General features: G+C 42.8%; 1 protein-coding gene across 6 annotated transcripts in view; it reads right to left on the bottom strand.

The window, feature by feature from the left end:
* MTM1 (myotubularin 1) overlaps positions 1-13,579 on the bottom strand; it is a 90,658-nt gene extending 77,079 nt beyond the window's left edge. For 3 of the 6 annotated variants that reach the window (XM_016123687.2, XM_016123689.2, XM_016123690.2), the window contains exon 1: positions 13,512-13,579. The gene's annotated coding sequence lies outside the window, so the exon portion shown is untranslated. Of the gene's footprint in view, positions 1-11,378; positions 13,084-13,511 lie in introns of those variants that run through there. The other 3 variants (XM_016123688.2, XM_036226654.1, XM_016123691.2) reach the window with 3 other exon arrangements.
* Between the last annotated feature and the right edge of the window lie 1,973 nt (positions 13,580-15,552).

Genomic DNA, 15,552 nt, shown 5'->3' with positions numbered 1-15,552 from the left:
ATTTATATATAAATTTATGTTTATACATTTATATGTATTTGTAAATATGTGTGTGTGTGTGTGTATCAAACTATATGGAGATGACTGATGGATGAAAATGTAGGCAAATCAACCATTTGAGATGAAATGAAATCCCAGGTTGTCAACATTTTTAATTTGAGCAGGAAGGGGGTAAAACACAAAATAATGAATGACCGGTGTCTGACTTTCCTGGGGCTGCTGGAACCAAGGGCCACAAAGTGGATGGCTCACAACAGAAATGTCTTCATCAGTTCTGGAGGCTACGACTCTGAAATGAGGGTGTCAGCAGGGCCGTGCTCCCCTGAAGACTTAAGGGGAGGGTCCTTCCTACCCCTTCCAGCTTCTGGTGGTTATAACTGTAGCTTCTCAGTCTGTCTGTTGTCACATGGCTGGCCCTCTTCTTGTGTATTTCTACGTGCTGTTCTCCTCTAAGGACACCAATCATATCGGATTAAGGGCCCATCCTACTCCACTATGACCTCAACTAATGATATCTGCAATTACCCTATTTCCAAGTAAGGTCACATTCCAAGGTCCTGGGGGCCAGGCCTATCAACATACCTTTCTGGGGGACACAAGCCAATGCACCACAGGGACAAAAGGTTAACTACAGAGATTAACAATCTATGAAATGGTCATGTCAACATATAGTTACACTTAGAACAATTTAGTTTGTCAATCCATCTATAAACATTTACTGAACATCTATTAACCAGCACTGAAATATTAATATAGCTTCTTAGAAGAAATAATAAAATGACATCAGGCCGACCATTTCTGAGATGCTGCTTACTCAGCATACATAATTGTTTAATCCTGTTTCCACAGAGGAAAAAAAATCAGTAAATGTATACTGGGCAACCACTCTGGACCATGGTAGGAAATTCTTAAAAAGCAATTCAGATAGGTCTTCAAGGAGCTAGCAACGGAGTTGAGGAAATGAATAAATATAAGAAGTTAAATAGTGATAAAGAATATGAATAGGTATAAGTTAAATAATAATAAAGACAATAATACAAGTGATACTATACATTTAAGGCAATACAGAGCATCTATTCATGTATAATGATCGTGGCTTCCATTTACTAATCTTCTACTATGTGCCAGGCATTGTTTCAAACACAGATGAATTCATTCAATTCCCCCGACAACCTTATAAGGCAACTAACTATATAAGAACTGTCGATGTTAGAATTCAAACCTAGTCAGTCTGATCCTCTTGCCCACTAACAGATAGTTTTTGCTCTGATTCTCTAATAGATGATCAAATAAAAAACAAGGAGATTATGCTTCTTGCTTACACAGTTGAGTAAAACAGGGTGTTTTTAAAAATTCCATCCCTATGTAACAAAATCAGATAGTCACAAAGAACTCTAGCCTTCGTTTTAAAGACAAGTAAACAAAAAGTGACCTTTTTCCCCAAATCCATGTCTGTGAGGCAATGGACCAGTACATTCCTTCTTGTTTGTCCACTGCAATATTACTTTGTGTCATGGAAGAGTTTTTCAAACTATATTAAAAAGAAGGAAATTTTTTTTACTAATGGACAAAAATAGAATTAGTACCCCATGAAGCACAACTATGATGTAATGAGGCTTCTGTTAAAATGGCTATCACTCACATGTAGCCAGATGAGTTATTCTTCAATGCAGTCTCTTTAGATGGTGTACGCTTATTCCAGCAATACTGTCGCTATTCCAAGTATTCTTCCAATTCTTTTGAAACTGCCTTTAGAGTTTAAAACCACATAAGACTCCATCTCATGAATTTTACTGTATCTTAATTTTTAAATGAAAACAATATTTCCCACAGTACGAGTTCCCACTCTATTTAATAGATGGGCCTCAAAATTATTATGGCCTGAAGCCAAATGCCAAGTCCTCACTCAAAGATTTGACACCACTGAGGATATTTTTAAAAAGGTGACATGGTCTTTTTAGGCAATTCCAAGGAAGAGTTCCAAAAGTGGGCTGGAAAATTCTAATTTGGAGCTTCCTGTTACTTCTCTTCATGGACCCAGAATTAAAAAGCAGCAAGTGAGGTTTTGCAATGTTGCCTAGGGTCTCCCAATTGTTGAAAATTATTGGCTTGATACATCTTAATTAGTACTAATTTACAAGAGCAGGTTGACCTTGAAGTACAGAGATCAGCAGCAGGACTAGTAGCCTGCCCAACAGGCAGTTTGCCAAAGTAGTTAGAATCCAAAGAAATTCTCCAAAGACTGGCTTCGTTTGAAGCGTTGGAGATTTCAGAAAGAGTAAGACTTGCAGTGAGCCAGAGTATGGACAATGCATATCTTCCTACCTGGAGCAGTTAACTATTATTCCAGCCATAATTACAAGTGACCACCCATTCCTGCCAGAGAAGAAAGGGAGAGAAACAAATGAACACACACACACACACACACAGACATACTTGTAGAACTTGACACTGTTAGCAGGGAGGAAGTTTTCATAGATGTGAAAGAAATAATCTAACATTCAAAAATTCAAACAGTAAGGAGATGAAGAGGAACCAAAACCAATGTCAAAAGAATGGCAACGAAAGAGAAGATGAAGAAATTCCAGCACTATAACAATGACATGCATGAATCTTACACACACAATCTCCATGGCTTTTGAAGGAGCAATATATGTTGCTCTACAGAAGAATAAAAAGAATTCCCAAGAGGGCTATTTGTGAGGTAGGCCATCTTCCTAAAGACAGTATCTTAGACATGGCTTCTACAAACACAACTCAACATCTAATCATAATTTTTTTTAAAAAATTCTTAGCAAACTAGGAATAATCAAGGAAACAACATCACACCTAATGATGAAAGATGGAACGCTTTCCCAGTAAGTGTGGAAACAATGCAATGATGCTCATATTGCTTGCATTCACTATCAGAGATCCTAGGAAGTTTAATAGGGTAAGAAAAAGAAATAAAAGGTACAATATATTGGAAGAAGTAAAATTGTATTGTGCCTGGCATGATCATGTATGTAAAAAATCCTAAAAATACTATAGAAAACTATTAGAACTCATGAATATAGTAATGTTGCATGACACCCAAGGCCAACATAAAGATTAATTGTATTTGTATTGTTAGCAATAAGCAAATAGACATTAAAGTATAAAAATATCATTTTTATAATATAAAAATGAAATATTTAGGGATGCATTTAATAAAATGTGTACAAGAGCCATATATTAAACATTATAAAACGCTGCTGAGAGAAATGAAAGAAGACCTAAATATGTGGAAATACACATTATGCTCAAGGATCAGAAGGCTCAATATTGTTATGATGTCAATATTGATCTACAGATTCAATGAAATCCCTACCAAATCCAAATGGGCTTTGTCACAGAAATTGACCAGATGATTCCCAATTTTATATGGAAAGAGAAAGAACCAAGAAAAACCAAAATAATCTTGAAGAAAAAGAAAACCAAAACAAATTTGGAGTGTTTCCACTACCCAATTTCCAGATTTACTATGTCTCCGGAATCAAGACAGTGTGGTACCCAGATAAGGATAGGCATATAGATCAGTGGAACAGAACAGAGTCCAGAATTAGACCCATGTTTTGGAAGTCCTAGCAATGGTCAACTGATTTCTAACAAAGGTACCAAGGTGATTCAATGGGGAAAGATAGTCTTTTCCACAAATTATGCTGGAACAATTTGATATTCATATGAAAAAGTAAGTAAATCTTGACCCTTACTTCACGTGATGCACAAAAACAACTTGAAATGAAGCATGGAAGTATTAGTTTTATACTGCTGCATAACAAACAGTAGCTAAACACAGTACACATTAATTATCTCACAGTTTCCCAGGGTCAGAAGTCTAAGCACAGCTTAGCTGGATCCTCTGCTCAAGGTCTCACAAGTCTGTAAACTCAAGGGAAGGGGATTACACGGGTGTGAGCACCCGAGGGCTAAAGATCAGGGGGCCTCCCTAGGGTCTAACTGCCACGACAGAGCTAAACACAAAAGCTAAAACTGCAAAAGCCATGGAGGGAGATGTACAGGAAATCTTTGTGAACTTAACATTAGGAAGCATAAACCATAAAAGGAAAAAAAATGATAAACTGGATTTTATCAAAATGAAAAAACTTTGCTCTTTCAAAGGCATAGTTAAGAAAATGAAAGAGTAAGCCACAATTTGGGAGAAAGGACTTGCGAATCACATATCTGATATAGATCTTGTATCCAAAACATATAAAGACCTCCTGAAACTTAATAACAACACAGAGAAGCCAAGGAGAAACAGGCAAAAGATTGGAGGAGACACTTGACCAAAAAAGATATATGAATGGCCAATAAGCACATGAAGATATACTAACCATCACCAATCATTGGGGATATGAAAACTAAAACCACAATGTGCTAGCATTACACACCCACTGGAATGGCTGCGATTTAATAAGATAGGCGATAAGAAGTGAAGTAACGACGTGGCCAGTGAGAATGCAAAATGGCACAGCTCCTTCGGAAAATAGTTTGATGGTTTCTTGCAAAGTCAAACATACACTAAGCATATGGCCCAGCAATGCCACACCTACATATTTACAGAAGACACATGAAATCGTGAATCTAAATAAAGACCTGTAAGCAAATAAATGTTCATAGCGGCTCTAGTCATAATTGCCATAAAATGGAATCAACTCAAATGTTCATGGACGTGGACGAGTTATGTTACGGCCACAATGCAGACTACTCCTCAGCAACAGAAAGTTACCAACTGCTGATACATGAGACAATGTGGATGAATACAACAAGCACTCTGGTAAGTAAAAGAAGAAAACCACAAAGCACCATATAAACGTACCCTGAACACATTTCAAAGAAATACTAGTATTCAGATTACATTCTTTGACCAGAATGCAGTTAAGTGAGAAGTCAGTTTTAAAAACACCTAGCAAATGCATCTGTAAATTTAAAAGTAGCCTTCTGAACAAACTCACAAGTGAATTAAATAATCACAATGGAAATTAGAATATATTAGAATGATAAAAATACTATGTTTTGAACCATCCAAACAGCAGAACAAATCCAAAGACGGAAAGAGAAAATGAAGAGTGACTATTTCCAGGATATATTTTAAGCAGAAAAAAAAAAAAAACCCAAAGAGGCTGAATAGTGTACGTAGTATGCTTTTTTGGTGTAAGGAGGAAATGCAAGTGTGTGTGTGCTTGCTTGCTCAAATTTGCAAAAGAAACACAGAATGAACTAAAAACTAATAATACTGACAGTGCAGGCCAGCACACCTGGCAGGAGACAGGGATGGAAGTAAGGCGTCTCTGAATATACCTTGATATAAATTTGACTTTAAAATCACATGCAGTTTTTACTCACTAAAAATTAGTTTTAAAAAAAACCCTTGAGAATATAATTATGCTCATTCATTTCCGCATACTGACAAACCTCATACTGCATAACCACAACTGACAAACCTGTGGTAAGACTGATCAAGAAAGAAAGAGACACAAATGAACAATATCAAGATTTAAGGATGAAAAGACAGACGGTAACTACAGATATGGCAGATATTAACTAGTAGCTTAAAATCTTCCCAAAGCATACACCAGGCCCAGGTGGCTCTAGGGACAAGTTCTGCTAAACAAACATTGAGGGATCAAGTAATTCCAATCTTACACAAACTTCAAGAGACTCAAAAAAAGGAATTCAGTATTCCCAACTCAGCTTACAAGGCTAGCAAAATCATACTAAACGAGACAAAGATAGCACGGAAAAGGAAAATTAAAGCCAAATCTCACAAATACAGATGTAAAAATCCTGAAGAAAATATTACCAAACAAATCCAGCAGTAAGAAACACACTGGTGTCAGGCCAGCAATGCAAACCTTGTTAATGCTGCAAAATTATATTAGAAAATCCCTTCTAATAGCTCATGCATTAACAGGTTTAAAGAGAGGGATATATATCTATATCTATACGCACACACATACACACACATACATACATGCATACATACATACATATATCTCCATAAAGGCAGAAAAGGGGGTGGATAAAATTCAACGTCTATGCCAAGATAAAAAATAAAAAACTTTGCAGTAGAAATCGTCTACATAAAACCTAAAGTAAACATAATACTTTATGGCGAAATATGGAAAACACTGTGTCCTCTGAAACACAGATCCTGGGCCCCACCTCAAGCCTACTGAATCAGAAAGTCCAGGTAGCTGCCAGGGAACCTGTCTGTCGGGCCACGCCCGCAGGTGATTCTGATGGGCAGGCTGCGCACAAAGTCAAAGTGTGACTCAAAGCAGCACACGGGCATCACACGGGCATCACCCGGGACCTTGCTCGCCCAAGGAGGGTTCTGTGGCCGCAAACCCACTGACTGTGCATCTGCATTTCAATCGGAAGCCCAGGTGATTCGCAGGGCACTAGGGTTGGAGACACAGCTGCTCTGCAGCCGGCTGCAGGCCGCAATCACCCAGAGCACTGTAAAAACACAGATGTCTCATCGCCCCCAGATCAAAAATCCTGAGGGTCTGTGGGTAAGGCCTGGGTAGCGGGTCTTTAAACCTCCCTAGGAGATGCCGACAACCAGCCAACGTGGCAAACTACGGGGTTTTCCAGCCCAAGGAAGCTTCCGTTGAGGGACCCCAGCCCTCTATGAGCCTGAGAAAGTGTTCCTTTCTTTGAAGATGACCCCAAGAAAAAAGCTCGCATTTCACACATATATCAATGGTGACTATAAAGACGGCTTACCAAACCAAAACGGAGAAAATAACTCTCTGGAACTCAGTGGGGCTGCTGTGAGGATTCAAATGAGACGTCTGTCAGAGCACTGGGCAGAGGGCTTGGCCCAGGTTACATCAAACGTTAACGCGAGATTTTACTGAGGTGGCAGTGGCTCTGACAGCGACTCTGCTGCCACCGGCAGCAATTCAAGGCCACGATGTAGCTCTTCAAGCTGCGCTGTCCAACACTAGGGCCACTCGGCCAGCAGCTCCTTAACGTGTGAAATAGGGCTGCCCTGAAATGAGGGGTGCAGGGAACGTAAACTACACCTGGGATTTCAACAACTTAGTACAGGAAAGGGGGAGACATCACACTTATTATACTGATTACATGCTGAAATGATATGTTCGATATACTGAGTGAAATCAAAATCTATTATTAAAATTGATTTCATCCGTTTCTTTACTTTTTAATGTGACTACCTGGAGGACGGATTACACAGGTGGCTGGAATTAATTCTCTTTTGAAAGGAAGCCAGGAAGTAAACTGTTTGTTACCTAGCCCAGCTTTCCCTAACCGTCATTTACATATAGACCACCTGCGGGCGGGGTGGGGGGGGTCTTATTCAAATGTAGATTTTGGCGGTGCTAAGACTCTGCAAGTCTGCTAAACTCCCAGGAGCTGAGGAGGAGGAGCAGGGGCTTCAGGACACTCTATCAACAGGGGGAAAGTGTTTGGTAGCAGAGAAGTGATGAGAACCTCTGGAGGAATGATCATGTTGTCTTAGAGATGTTAATAGTGAAGAAAGGAAATGGCCGGCAGGATTACACTCAGCCTCAACTTTCAAAAATCAGTTATTATGTCTCACAGCGAGAGTGACAAAGAGGTGACTGCCAGTTCCATGGCCCTCTCTCTGTGATGGGCAGTAGGGATTCACACTTACTCTCACAGATCGGAACCCCTGATGTGTGAAAGGAACACTTCGGGACCAGGGAGCTCAAAATGGAATTTTTTTTTTGGTGAGGAAACCATTGGTTGACTTCACATATTGCAAGGACCTTGTCAGCTTATGATCCCTTATTATTTAATTTTCATTTTTACAACTACAGCACCTGGGTGGTCTCCCATCCAAGTACTAACCAGGCCCGACCCTGCTTAGCTTCCAAGATCAGACAAGATGGGGCTTGTTCATGATGGTGTGCCCATAGACTCAAAATGGAATCTTGACTGGGGATTTTTACATCCCACCTGCCACATAACCAGTGTCAAGGGCAGCACCCTCCTGGGGTCTTCCTTCTCACTGTGACCCACAAACAGTACCGACATGTCATGGCTGGGTGGGGGGGGGCGGGTCACTGCTGTGCAGCGACATTTCTGATTTCAGTAAAACAGCTCAGGCCAATTGCAGCCCCTGCTGAGGGCAGTGTCCTTGCTGTTCTTGGTCCATCTCCCCCATAGCTGTAGGTATGACCCCCACCACCTCGCTCTCCCTCTTTTGTCAGCCCTGAGATATGCAACCCTGACAGCACAGTCCCCGTGTTCTTCAGTCCCCACCTAAATCATCCCAGGGCCATAAAGGAACGTAAAGGTCAGCCAAGGGCACTGCAGGCACCACCACCTGATGCTAAAAACCCCCTTCAGGACCCACCTCTGCCTCCAGAGCTCCCACTAAGGGGACAGCAGGACTGATGTAGCAGTCCCAACCACTGTAAGAAGCTCTGGGAAACTGCTCCCTTCTCACGAGCTCAAGGACATGATAGCGACATATAACGATGATCACAAACTAAAAGAAAGGCCATCGCTGTGCTGTCAAGGTCTGCAGGCAAGTGAATCTGAGCAGGAGGAATTAAAAACAAGTTACTTTTCTTTTCACTTTCAATTATTAGCCTTCAACTCCCCTTAGCCCTTCCAACCCCCGACATATGAACAAGCAAAGCAAAAACGAATCTAAACACAAACTGCTCATGACAATAGTACAAAAATTTAGAAGCTGGGAAGAAAAGAGTGGGAAAGCAATGTGCGAGACCTCTCCCGGCACTGGACTCAAAGAACTTTCTTATTCATTTGCTAATTGACCATGGAAAGAAAGGCTAAGCATGAGCTCAGTTGTTTCATCTTGCAGTCAGGGAATATGATCCCTAGACAGACAGCAGAATTTGTTGAAATGAACACATCCAAAAAATTCTAAACTACCCTCCCTTATCCAGTTCAAGTCAAAGAATGTTTCCTAAATGCCTCCGGCACGAAGAGGGCCATGTCAGGTTTCACCCGCCCAGACAATGTCTCCAACCTCAGCCGTCTTTATTACAAGCTTGGATGATGAAAAAAATGAATACCGAAGTACGCAGGTGTTACATATCAAGACAAAGAGTCAAGAAACACAATACCAAACTAATGTAAGTACAAGAAAATTCCAAGAGCTACTTATGGAGTCATTTCAAGATCTTGAGAAACAAATTTAAGTAACAAGAGTCTGCCCCGTTCAACCAAGGAAGGCAGAGGAGACCTGGAAAGCAATCGAGTCCCTGGATTTCTTCTCGTCCAAACCCCCAGAGTGCGAGGACCCAGTCTAGTATAGACGGAGGAACTTGGCAGGGCCTCAAGCTGCACTGAGGAGCTAAGGTAAGGTGCTGATATGCAAAAAAGAATGACTTCTATTCTGAGACACGGCAGAAAGGGGCAGTGGGAGAGATCACTTTGTCATCGTCCTGTGACTATTGGTTACACAGTACTATCATTTTAGAAATAAAGAAAATGGAAGCTCCGAAGGTGTACCAATGGCTTCAGGTCCATCTGAGAGAGGCAATAAAATGCTTGCATATCTCAGGGCTGGCAAAAGAGGGAGAGCGAGGTGGCGGGGGTCATACCTACAGCTATGGGGGAGATGGACCAAGAACAGCAAGGACACTGCCCTCTAACATAAGTTCTCCAAATAGTGACAGCTTATGTAACAAATAACTGCAGTGATAATAATGCTCCATGGTCTTCAAAGGCTGCTGATGCAAATCTGACTTGCTGAAGAACGCTGGGAATTTGGTAGGGCAGGCGTTCTTAGCTCTGTCTTACAAATGGAAGACCCGCTGCAGCGAGGTAAAATGACTTGCCCAGTGTCACAGAGTTAAGAAGGGGCAGAACTGGGACTTGAACCTGGCTTCTGGAATCCAAACTCAGGAAGCTTTCTTCTATCTCACGCAGACACAAGGCTCTTTCCCCACTCTTTGTCCTTCTGATAGAGAGACAAAGAAAGCGCTAGTGTGGGAAGCCAGTTTTCCAAAGGGATACTTGCCACATTCTTAGAAAGAAAAAAAGATAAGACTGTCCTGGTGCTCCTGTGGAAAAATATATTGTAAACATTTAACATGAAAAAACTATCCTCCAACTACGGGATGGCAACTGGGCTCTTGCTTGACTACCTCCAACTGGGTCTCCCTGTGTCCTTTTGCTTTCAAAGCAAAAGAATTGGAAGAAGGCCTCTCCTGCTCTATTCTCGTCTATAGAAACAAACAAAATACGGCTTCAAGTAATTCTGAGTCCAAACAGTAAAGGGAACTTAGCACTACAAGAACTGCGAACACTTCTGCCAACATCACCTAAAACTAAAAGCTCGAGTCAATAATGAAAAGAGAAACGTCTAGAAAATCGGGCTTATTGGATTTCCAAAAGTTTATGAAAACATGTCTGGAATCATTTTTTCTCCTTTCAAAGCAAAGAATGGAGTTCCATGTAGTTCGAGTCAAAAGAAGGGAGTTCCATGTAATTTAAGTTCAACTTTTCTTGAGTACCTACTATATTTAAGATGCTATTCTAAGCACTTAACAGATTATCACTCAGTCCTGACAACAACCCTCTGAGGGAAGGTACTATGATTATTTTCATTTACAAATACGGAAACTGAGGCACAGAGGTAAGTGACTCGCCTGAAGTCACAAAGGTAATACTAGAGCCAAGATTCAAATCCAGAGTCAACAGCTTATAAGCAAATGAAAGCCCCTGTCCCCTCATCTGCCAAAAAGGAATAATGAACTGAGAAACTAGAAAATAAAGAAAGCAGAACTTCAAAGAAGTCACAAACAGGGAAGGGAAATTACTAAAGAATAATGAAAACAACCTCTTATTCTTTTATAAAATAAAAAAAAAAAACTTTAGAAATAACAAGAAACTCTGGCCTTTGAAATCCTTTGGCCACCGGTTCAAAATGTCGCCTACTAAGCCCCAAAGAGACTCTGCTTTTCTCCTTATTTTGGAGCCCTCAATAAGAGCAAGAACCACATGTTCTTTCAGTGGTTTTAAAAGTAACTACATTTTGTTAACCTTCCTTTCACTTAGGAACAAAGAATACTGAAGTATTTTATATAACTTTAATCATTTTTCGGGACCTGTAAAAGTGAAAATATTTGCTTTGAAACCATCGAATATACAGAATATGAGAGAACTGAAAACGTACTCAACAGATGGACTTTTATAGTAAGCTATCATTAATGCCATTTTATTGGAACTCTGGTTCTTAAGAAGTTGAGTGCTTCTTTAGAGCTTATGAGCATCCTGATTTCACTGTGCTTCACTTTATAGCACCTCAAAGATGTTGTGTTTTTTTTTTGCAAATTAAAGGCAAGACCCTCCACCAGCAAAAAGATGTCAACTCGCTTACTCACTTTATTGCGGTGGTCTGCAACTGAACCCGCAATTTCTCCGAGGTATGCCTGTAATTTCAAAATGAACTTGTTTCTTTACAAACCACACAACACGAAGATTGACAAGCATTTCAAATAGTAGGTTCCCAGTACAAACCAGTGTGCAGGAAAAGAAATCCTTGTGTAAGGCAGGCTGGCCAGCAGACACTGCCAACAACCCGTAAGACCTCAGCAGAGCCTTCTAGTTAAAGTGAAGTAACAACTGAAATAGCAAGAAATTTGAAGCCCATCTCTCTAGGTGTTTGAAACTACTTACTGTTTGCATGTAAGGGGGAAAAATGCAAGTAAAAATGAGGTCGTAATGAACTTATCCAAAAGGCAAGGGCTGGAGAAGTGATGGAGTCCAGAGAATCTCTTGGCTGCAGATTTACTTTTCAATTTGCTACAATGAGGCAGCAGTTGATAGTCTAAAACTAGCAATTCAAAGTAATGTCCAAGTAACTCTCATTCATGCTAAGCTGCTTTATTGCCATCATAAAGTTACAGAGCTCTTTATTTCTTCATACTGCTCATCTCCACTAGAAACTATAGCATTGTTTGTTGATGTTTATTGCATATTAGCTCTGTGAGGCAGGAAACTGACCAGTGGTCCTGTGTGCTGTCTTCCCAGCATGTGGGACACTGCGCGGACCACTGGCATTCTGGGTTGAATGAATGAATGAATGAATGAAACTACCGACAACTCGATAAATGTGTTAGAACTTTAAGGTAAGGAGACCAATCATTTAATAACCATACTAGAATCTAAAAGCCCCAATGAATGTTCTCCACTTTCAAGCACCTCAGGAGGGAGCACCAATGGTATGAATCTACTCCATGGTGTGGAATCTCTCGAGGGTAGATTTGGTTTTGTAAACTAGTCAAAAGTTATTCAGAGTCAAATCTGGTGAATAAGTAATCATGCCTAAAATATATGTTGGATGAAAGCAAAATGTGCCTATAAATTAACAAGGCTCATTGTCTTATTCGACTGGTAAACTGGTTTTGAAAGAAATTCGTAGCAGTTTGAACTATAGCAAATTCTCTGGCTCAGTCTCAAGCCTCTAAGGTGGATACTTTACAAGGAACAAAAACTGAGCTGTAATAATAAGAAAAAGTACCCAGGCTAGACAGCCACCAAGATATCCCCCAGAGACCCGACTTCTGATATTAGCTTTGCCATTAAGTTGCCCGGAAGCCTGGGTCACATTAGTTGCCCTCTCAGGGCCTCGATTTCACCATCGGGAAATAAATGAACTATATGAACTTCAAGGTCCCAGTCAATTCTAATACTCTTGTGAAGGTTTAGTAAATGTTTCAAAATCGGCTACAATCCACTTCGCCTCATACTTTATAAGCGTGTAGAAAGCCCCATAATGTAATTTCTGCAGCAGATTCATGTCATCTTTGCTTAGGCAAAAACTAAAATTAGTTTTCACTTCCTGAGTGCAGCAAAAGAAAGTTAAGGGACGCAACCCGGCAAAAAGCGCTTGCTCCTGCCCCTGCATACTTCCGACTGCGTATCAGGGAACTAACCGTTCCCTTTCAGATGTTCCCTTAACTGTTGCAAAAACAGATAAACCTCCCGTGTGTGACACAGAAACACTGGCCGAGAGCGCCAATCGGGGCTTCGTGGCCAATGACGGGCTGCGGTCGCTCCGCAGGACCCACGGGGATGCGGCGGGCACCCACCCCGCGCGGAGAGCCAGGGCGAGGACCAGCCCAGGCGCGTCGCCGGGGAGGCAGGGCTGTCGCCGGCCCGCTTACCGCCCCGGGACCGGGAAGTAAAGTCTGGGCAGCGGCCGTGACGCCCCCTCCCCCCACCCCCCGGCCCGCCAGCCCTGATTCCCGACCCGACCTTCGCCCGCCTCGGGCCCGGGACCTTGCGCGAAGAGAACCGGGGAACTAGAGGCACCTGCCTGCGGCTCCCCGGCCTCAACCCGGCCGGCGAAGACAGCCAAGGCGCTCCAGCGAACCCATCCACCCTCGCGGGTGCTGCGAAGCCCCGCGGGACCCGCCGGCGTGGGGAGTCCCAACATCTTCCTCCCGGCACCCCCATCATGGGTCCCCGCAGCGCCCGGCTAAATGCCAGGACAGCCGCAAGCGCGCACCCACCTTGGGCTCCGGGCGCCACCGCCGTTGCCAGGCTGCTCGGCTCCCGGGCCCCACTCCGCCCCCTTAAGGGCCCGCCCCCTACGGCCTCCCCGCCCCTGGCCACCGCCCGCCGCCCTCCTCTGCACGTCGGTAGGCGGGGGCACGTCACGTGACATGGGCTGGGGTGGGCCGAGGGCGCCGGGGAGGGTGGGGAGGCTGCTGGGAAACCCTCTTTGAAGAGTCCCGCGCGTGGATGCCGCTGGGAGTTGTAGTTCTAAATATGGCTCCAAGAATGGGCAGGGCGAAGATGCTAGCGACCCACCCCTGTAAGGGAAGTTGCTGTAGGCCCCTAGCGGAGGCCGCTGGGAAGCGTAGTCCCGGGCCCCTTTCTCTGTGTCTCACCCTTTTTTCTTCAAAAAGGGGAAAGCCAGAGGGAAAACTTCCCTAGATAAAATTTTAGCGGATGTCACTTAATTTAGCTATTATTGGGTACATAAGGTTGGTTGGCTGAGTGAAGTTGAGATACTATAAGGAAAAAAGCCATTTCACTGACTCTGGTACAGAAACGGCAATTCGCAAATCCAGCTAACAGCTGAGGTGGCCTTCATGCTGTCACAGCATCTTTCTCAGGATTCTCTTGAGACTTAGCGAAAGGAAATATTTCAGGACAAAGTTCCTTCCACTTTTTGAGGTTTGGAGCAGGTAACTATTAATACAGTAAAAAGAAAGGAAAAAGAAAAATCGAAAAAGAAGGAAGACAACTTCAGGAAGAGAAATCACTGCGTAATCAAAAAGAAAACTTGGACACATAAAGAACATGTATAATAGTCTTTGTGCTGCGTGACAATTACACATAAGCAGATCGGATAAATGATGGTAAATGGGATTACTTTAACATGGCCTTTTTCTTCTTATCTTTGTTAGTATTCCGGCATCTAAAAGCAGCTGTTTTACATGATACCGGTACATATGTGCGTATAATCATATATCATTACACATACACACATATTAACCCTATTGAAGAGTTCAGACTTCTTAGATGAGTAACAGACCCTTCGGACTTCAATCCCGCCCACTCTTCAGCCACTTCTCAGTGCACCTCTTCTCTTCCCTCACCCTGGGTTCTGATCTAGTCACAGCGAGCTTCTTCTTTCCATGTCCTGGATACATACACTAGGTTCTTTCCTCCCTCCAGCCTTTACACTTGCTCTTCCTTTCTCCTGGTTTGGCAAAACTCTTACAAGGGCATCAGAACAGCACTTGCTCCTAGGCTAGATAGAGTTATAAGCTCTCCCCAGAGCCCTTCTCATAGCACCTGTCATCATTTGCTTACTTGTTCCCCTCCCCCAACTCCCTTCCCCAGACTGTGAACTTCTTTAATCACATTGACTTTGCAACTGGGTTTGAGAGTGCTCAGCAAAAGCTTCTTGATCTCATGCATTGCATGCCAGAAAGACTCCCTGGTGGGCTACTGAATAACTGGATTTCCAAAACCCTGAGCCTTGAAGCAGAGAGAGAGAAGAAATTGTGGATGAGTAGAGAGATGGCAGCAATTGAGTGGGAGAACTTGCATACAGTAGGCAGTGTTCAAGGATGAGGCTGAAGTCCTTTGCTCCATGGAGATGGGGCAGGGGGGGTGCGAGTGAGCAGGGACACTCCTCATCTCAAGGCTGTAGTTACTGAAGAAGATATCTCCAGCACCTCCAACCCGGGTCCAGCCTTGGCTCAGCACCAGCTCCAGAAAGAAGCAACCAAAGCAAAAAGGACCAGTAGAGAAGACCAGTCTCTGGGCTGTGAAATGGAGAACAGTGACTCCTGAGATGCCTGCTTGGGGATCAGAGATAAAAGCACTTTGGAAACTGTAAAGGTTAAGCAGAGGAGTTCCCACCTCCCTGTTGGCCAGGTTGCTATGTTGTTGACCAAGTCCTGCTCTCCCTCAAGCTGGAGCTGCATCTCACAGTTCAAAGTACATGTGTGTCTGTGTGTGCATTGGGGGTTCTTCACACTTCCTGCATATCTCTCTCTCTGTCTCTCTCTCTCTTTCTCTCTCTCTCTTACACAC

This window comes from Rousettus aegyptiacus, unplaced genomic scaffold (assembly GCF_014176215.1).
Source record: "Rousettus aegyptiacus isolate mRouAeg1 unplaced genomic scaffold, mRouAeg1.p scaffold_m13_p_9, whole genome shotgun sequence".
NCBI lineage: Eukaryota > Metazoa > Chordata > Mammalia > Chiroptera > Pteropodidae > Rousettus > Rousettus aegyptiacus.
Note: the sequence above shows the minus strand (reverse complement) of the source record. Positions and strands in the feature narration are given on the sequence as shown.